Below are 12,583 nucleotides of genomic sequence, written 5' to 3'. Positions count from 1 at the left end.
TGAATTACACCACGAATATCAATCATTTCTTGATCTATCGTCTATATTTAAACTTCTCACTTTGCATTGTATTGATTTTTTTTTCTCCTACTACTACCTTTTGGTAAAGTTCCTCTTTTAACACCCACTTCAGGTACAAATGTTTTCACGGATCTGCACAGAATTCAGTTGCGTAGCATGCTGCATCTGCATAGAAGCTCCCTGATCAGTGGATGATGAAATGCTTTTAAATCACCTGATCAGGAGCCCAGACACTGGTCACTTCCTGTGCCACTGACTATCATTACTTCGGGCTGCAGTCTTCTTAGAGAGATGCAGTCAGTGCCTTGCTTCTTGTACTCTGATCAGTGGGGATGATGCAGTCCAGGCATCAGCTCCACCTACAGAGCCTGGAAGCTAATTCCCTGAACTTGGTGCTTCTGGTCATGTGATCAAAATGTGAAGAAAAGGGGGTTTAGTTGCAGAAGTGTCATTTCACACACAAAAAAAGGATCTGGCATTGAACGTATAAAGGAGCTAGATTGCAGAGAGCTTTGTAGGCAAGAGTTAAGCTTGACTTAGTTGTTTGTTGAGCAAACCGTGAATGAGTTGACCAGCAGAGTTCAGGATGGACTGGAGAGTAGCGATGAGCAAGAATGTTCCCATCAAGAGCGAAAGCATCCTGCAGTGTGTGGGAGGCAAGAGCAAGGTATGCAGGGGTTAACTCACCTAGGTACCGCCTCCCTTCTCATGCGTTCCATGCTGCATTCCATCTTCTTACACTTCCGCCTTTACAGTGGAAGTTCCAAATCAGAAGTTCCAAATTTGTGAGAACGTTCTTGCTTATTCCTTCTGGAGAGATGCCAGCCAGTTCATTGCTAGACAGTAGTTGCAGAAGTCTAGGTGGGTTATGCTAAGGGTGTGCAATAGAATTTTAAGTACATGCTGCAGAAGGAAGGAAAGTATCTGTGTGAGCGAGGTTTGTTGGGTTTTTTGGGGGGATGGGGAAGGGAACTACAGGAAGTGGTTGAGATGTTAAAGAGAGTCTGAAGCCGCAGAAAAACCCAGTTTTTACTTAACAGTCTTTAGCATTAATGCCATACCTGAAACACTGCATCACTGTGGCTGAACTCTCCTTTAAAACCCCCCGAAATCCCCGGGGGAAGATTTAAGGCTCCTTCCGGGTAGAGGCAGAGCTTTGGGCAGTACTCCCATCAATCTGCGCTGATCGCCGCCTCTCCCGCCCCTCTCAGTCTTCTTTCACTGAGAGGGGGCGGGCGAGAGGCGGAGATCAGCGCAGATTGATTGGACTGGAGGCAGAGCTACAGCACAAAGCTCTGCCTCCCCCGGGCAGCAAAATCCATGACTTGTAAAGTCGTGGAATTTTGCCCTGGGATTTCGGGGGTTTTAATTGAGTTCAGCCACGGGATGCGGTGTTTCAGGTATGGCATTAATGCTAAGGCTTCAGACTCTCTTTAATGTGATATTTAATAAAGACTGAATCTTTAAGTGACCCTGAAATGAGGGGGTACAAAAGTTTTATGCATACCTGGGGCTTACTCCAGCCCCCTCTGCGCAGATCGCTCCGTCACCGCAGTCTAAATCCTCCTAGATTGTCCCATAGCAGCCCCGTTCTCAGCGATAAGTTGGGGACAGTGGCATTGTGGTCAAGCACTCTCCCCGTCTCGCTCCTGTGGCTGCGGGGCGCAGAACGCTCCCGGGGACAGGAGCGGGGCGGGCGCGTGCAGCCGGACCGGGCATACGTAGTATGCCTGACTGGTATGAAAGAACAGGACTTCTACGGGAAATCTAGGAGGCTTTAGACGGTGGCGAGGGAGAAATCTGTGTGGAGGGGACTGGAGGAAGCCCCAGGTATGTATAAAACTTTTATGCCCCCTCATCTCAGGGTCACTTTAAGTAATGAGCAAAAGGAAGTGACGCTGTTGACATGTTGGCAGTGTGAATTTTTACAAAAGCAGATTGGAAAGAAATTGATTTGGATCTCATCCACACAAAAGCGACATTGGCTATCATTCATAGAGCATTCCCGCATACGGAAATGCTGAAAACAGCTGACTTTACCGAGCACTTAGCAAAATGTCTATTCATAAAAGCTGTTACCGCATGAAAAGCTGACATTCCCGAGCAGTGCGGGAAATTACCGCATTGTGCGGTGATTATCTCAACAAATGTCACCATATGTCAATTCATAAAGATTAGAGCAGGCGGAATCAGTACGGAGAATACCGCTCCCTTGGATGTGGCGATAAGCATGCAGATAACTGCTAAGTTAATCGAGACAGATCTCCCAGGCAGCAGCAGTGAGAGCAGAACAAAAAAAGGTATCCCAGAATACCCAGGCTGTGTTTTTTAACCCCTTGGGCACCTGTTTTCAGATATATTTCACATCAGAAATCCTGCATGTGTAACATTTCTTGAAGTTCTTCTAAGCTGTGGCAATTAAATAGATTGTTTAGAAAGACTAATAGACAGATTCAGCGCAGCTTCAGGGCAAACAGAGGCAGTTTAAAAAAAAATGCACATCTAAAGGGATGCTGGGGCTGCCTCTTTTATTGTAAGGCTGTCTCTGGAGGAGAAAATGTATCAACTCAGGCAGCTTCTCGTGTTTCCGAAAGCCTAGAGCCAGCCTAGTTCGGGAAAAAACCGCAACTATAAACATTTTTATGAATGAGCACACAGAAGTCTAACATACCGAATGCAGTATTTTCCCGCCTGGATTTTTTTTTACTGAACACACTTTTATGAATGACAGCCATTGTCAGCCAAAACAGCTCACAAGCTGACGAAGATGGAGAAAAGAAATGGTCCATGGACTGAGCCCTGTGGTATCCCAACATAGAGAGGATAAGGGGAGGATATTATTATTATTATTATTAATTTACTGTGAAAAGAATAGGCTTCCACTGAAATAAGAAGAAAGCCATGACAAAGCACAGCTCTGAATGAGGAGAGGATCTAGACTGACATGGTCAATAAGATGCAAATAACTCTTTCTTGCATGTAACTCATATGCAGGTTAGATTTGGGCCAATCTGTTTCTGCAGGGTGTTTATCTAATTGGTCCAATTTCTAACTGCTATTGCAGCTCATTGACCACAACATCTACGTTTGACACCTGTTTTCTTTTATTTAGCAAATTATAACTCCAGACTGGTGTTGTGACTGACAGTAGGCAGCAACCCCAAAATCCGCCCCTTTCTTCTTTGAAGCAGATGCAGTGGGTGCTTGTTGGCTGCACTCACAATCCCTCTTCATAGTCCTTTGACTGAATGGCAAGTGAGGAACAGTGATCATGTGACCACATTGATACTTGATCAGTATAGCTATATGGCTGCTTTATTATGGCTGGGTGTGCTGCAATGCATTAGGAAACTGTACATAGAGATGTTTCCTTCACTGTTAAATGCATATAAAAAGTATAATGACTGAATAGTTATAGAATGCTACCAGCCTTTCTTGGATACTGTATCCTGACAGTAATCTAGTGATTACAGTGAGTTCTTGCAGTTTGCCGTTCCATCATTGGTAACAAACAGGATAAATATTACATGACTAGACTCACACAGGGAGTAGAATTGAATTGCTTTTTAAAACAGACCTGAACTCAAAACTTCCCCTCTGCTCTAAAAGATACACAAGAGCATAATAACCTTTAACCACTTGAGAACCGCAGTGTTAAACCCCCCCTAAAGACCAGGCCATTTTTCTGAAATTGGGCCACTGCAGCTTTCAAGGACTCGCTGCAGGGCCGCACAATTCAGCACACAAGTAACAAGTTTTCTCCCCACCAATAGAGCTCTCTGTTGGTGGGGTCTGATCGCTCCCCTAGTGTTTCTTTTTTTTTTTTCATAAATATTTATTTGATAATTTTTAAATACGTTTTACTATTTATTTATTTATATTTTTCTTAAATCCCTCGCACCAGCCAGCCTATCATGGCGATCGGCTGTTATAGGTTTCAGCCTATGAGAGCTGATCTCTCTCTTGTGTCCCAGGGGGACAGCGCTGCCTTAGATCGCAGCACTGTACTATGTTAATAGACGGCGGTTTCGCCATATGTCTCCTAGCGGAAATCAACTGAAGGTCCGCCTTCCAAGCGGAGATGCGCTCGAACTCCTGCTGGCCCCATTGAAAGCCGTACATGCCAATCGGCATGGAGCGGTCCTGGGGCTGCCGCCACGTTCACGCCAATCAGCGTGGAGCAGTCGGCAAGTAGTTAAAGAAAAACATTTCTTTGTTGCAGCTGATACAAATCCCGCAATACATCTGCACTGTTTCTACTTCCTGATTCATGGAAGCAGACATATTGTTAACATCTTGTGCTTTTAAATGAGCTTATCTGCCATGGCAGTCATGTGACACGAGATAGATCAAATTATAACTTATTAGCCACAGATGAGGGGAATTAGACAGCCTAAACTCTCTAAATACATACAGGGTGCATTTCTCAATGTTTTCCCTCTGTCCTGTGCAAGAGTTCAGCTCCACTTTAAATCTAGAGTCTTGCGAATCATAATGGATTAAAGATGTCAGGAAGTGCTTTCTATGCCGGCATTTCTGCTGCATGTTGAGCTGTAGTAGCTGTTATGCCAAGAGAAATAGAACTTCTTTTAGTGATGAGCACAATTTCGCATAATCATAATTTTGCAATTTCTAATTTGCAATTACGATGGGAAATAGTAATGTGAACTTTCAGGAAAAATCATAACTCAGTATGTAAACGAAACCAGCAACCGTAATTTTGCTTAATTTTGTTCCAACTTTAGGGGTTAATTGCAAAGCCCCACATACATGCCATCATCAACACAATTATGTAAAGTATGTTAAAGAAAACCTGTAACGAAAAAAAACCTCCCGTGTGGAGTACTCACCTGGGGTGGGGGAAGCCTCCGGATCCTATTGAGGCTTCCCCCGTCCTCCTCGGTCCCACAGCAGCGGCAATAAAGCTCCCCGAATGGCGGGGATGTCAATATTTACCTTCCCGGCTCCAGCGCAGGCGCAGTATCGGCTCTCCGCTGTCGGGCCTCTCTACTGCGCAGGTGCAACTCGCCTGCGCAGTAGAGCAGACCCGACCATAATATGTGCACAAATTATTCCGTACTAGACTTCCCCACGGCGGTAGGTCTTCCCCGAGAGGACCCGTCACCGCCGTGGGGAAGTCTAGTAGGGAATAATTTGTGCACATTATTATTTATACTGAAGCTAACGTCCTCCTTTGCTGTACCTGTTTTGAATGCATGTTATGTATTTTAGTCCACAGTTGTGGAGCTCTGCACATCTACTGCAGGTAGTCAATTGGGGTGCAGCCTCTGTTTGGAAGCGCTGCCAATGTCTCCTGCTGTACAAAACTCATGTAAGTATACTTATGGCTAGCTGCATCCATGTGCATTAATTTGCATTCAAATTATAGATTAGGACTAGTACATGATTTGCATCTGATTTGCATTCAAGGCATGTATTTAGCCCTGTGGGGCTCTGCATGCCTCTGTTAGTCTCCAATTCAGTTGCAGCCTATGAGCGCTGTCATTTGTTTGATGTCTGTTGGAAAGAAATGTGTATACCATTTTATGACTAGCAGCACTAGGAAAAAGTCGTGTTTTTATCGTTAGACTAGCGGTAGGTCTTCCCTGAGAGGACCCGTCAACGCCGTGGGGAAGTCTAGTAGGGAATAATTTGTGCACATATTATTTATACTGAAGCTAACATCCTCCTTTGCTGTCCCTGTTTTGAATGCATGTTGTGTATTTTAGTCCACAATTGTGGAGCTCTGCACATCTACTGCAGGTAGTCAATTGGGGTGCAGCCTCTGTTTGGAAGCGCTGCCAATGTCTCCTGCTGTACAATAATTATGTATAAATGGGCAGCACGGTGGCGTAGTGGTTAGCTCTCTCGCCTTGCAGCGCTGGGTCCCTTGTTCGAATCCCAGCCAGGGCACTATCTGCAAAGAGTTTGTATGTTCTCTCCGTGTCTGCGTGGGTTTCCTCCGGGCACTCCGGTTTCCTCCCACATTCCAAAAACATACAGATAAGTTAATTGGCTCCCCCTAAAAAAAAAAAATTGGCCCTAGACTACAGTACTTACACTACATAATATAGACATATGGCAATGGTATGGATTAGATTGTGAGCTCCTTTGAGGGACAGTTAGTGACAAGATATATATATATATATATATACACTGTACAGCGCTGTGTATATATAAATACTAAATAATAATAATAATAATATAAATGATTTAGTCAGTGTTTGCTTATTGTAAAATCTTTCCTCTCCCTGATTTACATTTTGACATTTATCACATGGTGACATTTTTACTGCTGGCAGGTGATGTCAGTGGAAGTAGCTGCTGCTTGCTTTTTTGGCAGTCAGACCATGGTCCTGACATCACACTGTGGGAGGGGTTTCACCACCATTTAAGCCAGACAGAGGCCCCTGAAGATCCGTCTGTGAAAAGGAAAAGATTTCTCATGGGAAAGGAGGTATCAACTACTGATTGGGATGAAGTTCTGTTCTTGGTTACGGTTTCTCTTTAAGGAGAATAGTGAGAACACGCCCCCCCCCCCCCCCAAAAAAAAAATAGTTTTTCAAAAAGACTTTGTTTCCGAAGACCCAGAAACATGGCCGCCGCCATCCTCATGCAGACAGATCATGCAAATCCATCCTCATGCAGACAGAGCCTGTCATTACAGTCTCTGTCTATTTTCACTGGAAGTATTCTTTAACCACTTTGCATCCAGACCTTGTTCCCCCTTATGGACCAGAGCAGTTTTGACATTTTAGCTGTGTCCCTATTTAATCAAAAATAACTTTATCCCTACTTATGACAACTAAATGAAATATCGTTTTTTTTCAAGACAAACTAGGCTGTCATTGTATGGCATTTTGTTTTCTCAAACATTTTTGTTTTCTACGCATTTTAATGAAAAAAAAGAGGGAAAAAACACATTATTTGTCAGTTTTACAAATTCCATCTTGCAAATAAAAAGCGCTGCTGTAGATAAAAACCACACATTTTGTTTGGCTATTTCTACCGATTATTACAAAACTTAGATTATGTTCCTGTTACAATTTGTGGCGAGGATATTTGATTCTGAAATAATGCTTCAGTCTGTATTTTTCACTGTATTTTTGAGCTGAGAAAATAAAAGCATTATCGATGGTAAAAAAATCAATCTTATTGGTTCAGGGAACATATACGGTAATCCCTTTCAGCAATTAGTATTGCATCAGATAGGGCTGGAGGTGTGCACAGGAGCAGTGCCCACTTATGCACAGCTGTGCTTCAGCTACAAGACATATCTCTACGGTACAGTTGTTAACTTTTAGGTTAAACTGTAAAAAACAAAAACAAAAAAAGCTACACCAAAACTCTCCAAAAATCGCTAGGCATACCTAGAAAATCGGCACATGCCTGAAATCGCTTTGAAAAAATGCTTCAAAAGCCGCCTAGCATTTGTGATTACGCTAGCGCTTTTAGGTGTGCACCAGCCCTAAAGTAAGCCGTTTACAGCCAGGGCAATCTCATTCTGAATGGGGGGGGGGGGGGGGGGGGGGGGGATCCAAGTAAGGAAAAAGTACAGTAGGTCCTTCTTTTCAGATCCTTCTCTGTATTTAAAAATCCCTCCTCTGTTCTCAAATGATCTGTAAGAAAGCAGGCAGGGCAGAAACAAGCAGTAAACCATTCCCCTGTGAATAGTGACAGAGAAGTGTAACCTAGCTACATGGTATAGCTCTAGCCTGATGCCGACACAAGTTGTTACAAACCGCTGGTAAACGAGGCATTTTTTTCATACAGGCTGTGATGGGAGACCTCTGAAAAGCTTTTTAGTGTTGATGGTTAAAAGCTCTATAGGTATATGGGGTTTGCAGAAGAACAGTTTCTTTGATAGTTGTTCTTTAAGTGTTGCACGATAAACAAAGCCTTCATAGCTTCCTAAGAACGACAGTAAGGAGACTGGGTATGTGAGACATTGATCTTAAAGAGAATCTGTATTAATAAAAAATGCCCCTGGGGTGTACTCACCTTTTGGAGGGGGAAGTCTCTGGATCCTATAGAGGCTTCCCCCGTCCTCCTCCATCCCACGGTGGCAGCGATAAAGCTCCCAGAACGGCGGGCATGTCACCCGACTGAGATCGCCTATTTCCGAGCCGAGAGCCGCAACAGCGCCCCCGCTGGTACAGGGAAAAGTAAATATTGCACAGCCTGACAAATTGTCGGCTGTACATTCCGTGGGCCAGAGTGAGACCGCCGTGGGACGGAGAAGGACGGGGGGAAGCCTCGATAGGATCGAGAGGCTTCCCCCTCCCAAGGAGAGTACCTCCAGGGGCATTTTTTTTTTTGTACAGTCTCTTTAAAGGGTACTTGAATCGAATAAAATGATTTAAAATAAACCCATGATGTACCTGCAAAGGAATATTACATATTTACCTCGTTGTTTGTTCCTCTCAGAGGCTCACCATTTTCTTCTAATATCGATTCCTTCCAGTTCTGACTAGATCTATTCAGACTTGTTTCTCTGGGAGCTGAAAGCTTTAGGGCCCTTTTCCTCTCTATGAGTTGCTATCATCTATAACTGAAAGTACAACTGATAAAATGTCCATGTTTCCCTATGGCTCAAGTGAGAGATGTTGTTTATGATCAACGAAGCTTAGTCACTTAAATATTTTTTTTAGCTGGTCTGGACGGTTGTGTTGTGGTTTGTTGACTGCTTTGTGGTTGATTTTTATCTTCAGTAAGAAGTAGTTTAGCTCTACCGTCTGTTCCAGTCACACATCTGTGTTAGCTTAGGACAATGCATTGGTCATTCTCCTGGAGAATAAGTATTTTGCATTGTTCCGGCTTGTCCTCCAGCAGGCAGTCTGTCTCGGGAAATACAAAGCCTTTGTGTGAGGAGGGTATCGGTTTCCTCCGCAGTAGATGAAAAGGCCTCTTTCAGTCTCTGAGGTGATGCTACTGCCTCGCCCGCCAGTGTCACACTCGCAGTTTTGTGAAATAAGGATGCTCTGAAGGATGATCTCAGGAAGATGCTGGGCTTTAGGTTACACAGAGATCATCTTACCATGATGTAGCATTTTGGTACTGTCCTAATTGAAAAGATCTTTCCATTTCACAGATGCATGTGTCATACTGACCGCACAGGCTGCTGACAGAGATCCGGGGGAAATCTGACTGTTATGGCGGATATGCACCAAGGACGGCCATTAATCCAGTGACAGTCCTGTAGGCGGTGGGTGTCTTAGTTAAAGCATTATGAAAACTTGTGCGGGATCAGTTCATTGAAGTAGACCATCATAAAAAAACTTTTTTGTTTCTCTAAAGTCCCGTACACACACATTTAATCAAGTCGGTGTAGCTGGTTGATATTGCCTCAGTCCAGCGTGTGTACAGCAGCCCCCAACGAGCAACCACCGCTCGGCTAGTGATTGGCGTGACGCTACCCCCTCCGCCTCCCGACAAAGCAACAGAACGCATTATCACCTGTACAGCTGACTCTGCATCAGTACTGCATCGGCCCTTGTTTCTCTTTTATTTCTCTTCATTCTTTTTCTCTTTTTGAAATAACGTAGTAGTAGCGGCCCCACTAGTGTGGTCACGATTCATGTGGCATTTACAACTATTGCGGGTAAATTAAGAGCGCACACTACACTACCAGGACTGCGTAGTGCGCGCGCTAGAATTAACTCGTGCTGTGTCAACGTTATACTACGCGCTTACTGAATCAAGGCCATTCTCTCATTTCTTCTCTTTCTCTTTTGTGCTGCTTCTGTCTTCTTTCTCTCTCCTTGTGCTTCTTCATTTAGCTTCTCTTTTTCTTTTCTATTTTTCATCTGTTTCCCTCTTCTTTTTCCACCATTTTCTTTCTTTTTCTCTTTGTATCCTTATACACTTCTTCCCTTTCTCTCTTTCCTCCACTTCCCCCGTTATCTCTATCGCTCTCTCTCCCTCCCAGTGTCTCTCTCTCTTCCTCCTGGTCTCTCTTGCTACCTTCTGGTTTCTCTCTCTCTCTCTTCCTCCCGGTCTCTCTCGCTACCTCCTGTTTTTTCTCTTTCTTCCTCCTGGTCTCTCCCTCCCGGTTTCTCCCTCTCTTTTCCTACCTCTCTCATACTCCTGGTCTCCGTCTCTCTCTCTCTTTTCCTCCCACTCTCTCTCTTCATCCCTTTTGTACTTCTCATGCAATCAGGACCGGTTCTAGACTTTTTGCTGCCTGAGGCAAACTTGTGAGGATGCCCCCCCCCCCCCCCCCAATTGGAATGATCGCACAGCACCCGACAATTTGCACTGCACGTTTTAGCTGCGGTCAGCCCCCCCCCTAAACACCCTCAGTATAGATAGGTAGCCAGGTATAGGTGCCCCCAGTATTGGTACAGTTGCCCCCAGTATAGGTTGGCCAGGCACTTTCTTCACTTCCTGATGCTGCTCCCCGACTTCTGCCGCCTGAGGAACTCGCCTCTCTTGGCATCTCTTGGCCCTGCATGCACTGCCTCTCAGGTTCTTTCTTGCTATTTAACCCATCTCTTTATCAGTCACTCTCTTTTCCTCCCCCTCTCTTTAAATTCCTTGTTTTCCATATTTGTATTTTCTATGTTTCAGAAGTAGACTGAATTTCACTTTCCCCAACACACTAAGGCATCCATTAAACTGTAAATAAGACTGTTATTTGGGCTTATTTAAAATTGACATAGCCGAATACTGCAGCGCAGCAAAAACCATTGCCATCAGGAGAATTCCACTACCTCATAAAAGCCAGAGCCATGCAAAACACCTTCTTTTTTCACAGCCAGTCATCAGCCAGTATTCTGGGACTGATTTACACCCGTAAAACCTTCCTACCACTTGTCACGCTGACAGAATAAGGCCGGAGCATAAATAAATACGGTCCAGAGAAGGGCGCACTCCAGACGCCGTCCGCGAAGAGTTATTTTGTTAGTAAATAGGAATCCGCTGCGCTTGACGGGCCTGTTTTCGGGGACTGTTGTGTAATCGGCAGTTTGTAGGTTTTTCTTGGCCGTCTGCAGGCAATGGGCTCCGTTTATAGCGGCTCCAGATCTGTGAAATCACTGTTGATATTTTATTAGCCTTCAGTAATTTCCTGCCGAGGGAAAAAGCTGAGAAATGGAACGCGGGTGGGCCGAAGATGTGTGCATTCAGCTTATTTATATTCCTCATACATCTGATTTTTTTTTTTACACGTTTATTGAAAGAATTGCTGGAACCGACATTGGATTTCTGAGTGTGAGAATTCGCTTTATCCAGGGCTGTGTGGATTTTATGACTGTGCTGTTTTTTTCCCCCTCACTTTGATTACAGGGGTCTTTACGCAGCTATTTAAAGCGGAACCTGCTACCAAAAATGAACTCTAAAGATCTATTTCCACTGAGTGCAAATTCGCATTGCGAAAGTTTGCATTAGTACTGATGCCAATGCAATTTCAATGGAGTCGTTTCCTTTGAATGCGTTTTCTTGTAGTCCGTTCCGATGCAGAAAAAAAAAAAGCTGAAAGCAGGCTGCAGATTTTTGCTTATGGACTTAAAGGACACCGGAAGTAAGAAAAATATGGAGGCTGCCATATTTATTTCCTTTTAAACAGTACCAGTTGCTTTGCAGCCCTGCTGGTCTATTTGTCTTCATAAGTGACTGAATCACACCAGAAACAAGCATGCAGCTAATTTTGTCAGATCTGACAATAATGTCAGAAACACCTGATCTACTGCATGCTTGTTCAGGGTCTATGGCTAAAAGAATTAAGCCTCATACACACGAGGCACAAATGTCTGCAGTTGCCAGCAGACAAGAGACACAAAAAAAAAAAGCAGCGACAGGTCCAGGTCCCTCTGTGCGGCAGCTGTACACACGTTGCACAGAGGGACAGAGATGTGGCGGAAGCTGTTGCAGAAGGTTCCTCCCCCCCCCCCCCCCCCGCCGGAAGCTCCGTACATGGTGTGTGGGTTGTTGTCGCTAGTCCGCATACACACGCAGTACGCGTGGCGGACTAGCGACAGTTGTGGCGACAGCTGTTGCCAGCGATTGGCCACGTGAATCGCCTGGCGACAGCTCTGACTGGCGACGGTTCGTGGCGCGCACCTCATACACACAAAGGACCTGTCGACGCAACATGCACGTGCCACGTGTTTGTGGCGACAGTTGTGCCCCGTGTGTATGAGCCATATCAGACAGAGTATCAGGAGGATAGCCAGGCAACTAGTATTGCTTAAAAGGAAATAAATATGGCAGCCTCCTTATCCCTCTGACTTCAGTTTTCCTTTATTCACAGGGAAACAGCGATTCAGTCAATAATCTGCATGGCTAATATTAATTTTCACGTTTTCAATGCACCCGTTTTATAAAGTTTTGCTTCTTCCTGTTTGTTTGTTATGCTTCTTCCTGTTTCCTGTGTAGACACAGTGAGGTGATGTTGCTATGGAGACTAAAAAACGGATGTGAAAATACTCATTCAAAACACACATGAAAATACACGCGTTAGAACAAATTTGCATCAAAAACGCATGTCCGCAATCGTAGTGAAAACGTATGCAAGAGTAAGAAGGGGCCCTAAGGCCACGTTTTCACTTGTCAACCTGATTTT

General features: G+C 44.5%; 1 protein-coding gene across 1 annotated transcript in view; it reads left to right on the top strand.

Annotated features, from left to right (window-relative positions):
- Positions 1 to 12,583, top strand: part of MNAT1 (MNAT1 component of CDK activating kinase) — a 222,069-nt gene that overhangs the window by 92,914 nt on the left and 116,572 nt on the right. The window lies entirely within an intron of this gene.

Source organism: Hyperolius riggenbachi, chromosome 9 (assembly GCF_040937935.1).
Source record: "Hyperolius riggenbachi isolate aHypRig1 chromosome 9, aHypRig1.pri, whole genome shotgun sequence".
NCBI classification, from domain to species: domain Eukaryota; kingdom Metazoa; phylum Chordata; class Amphibia; order Anura; family Hyperoliidae; genus Hyperolius; species Hyperolius riggenbachi.
Note: the sequence above shows the minus strand (reverse complement) of the source record. Positions and strands in the feature narration are given on the sequence as shown.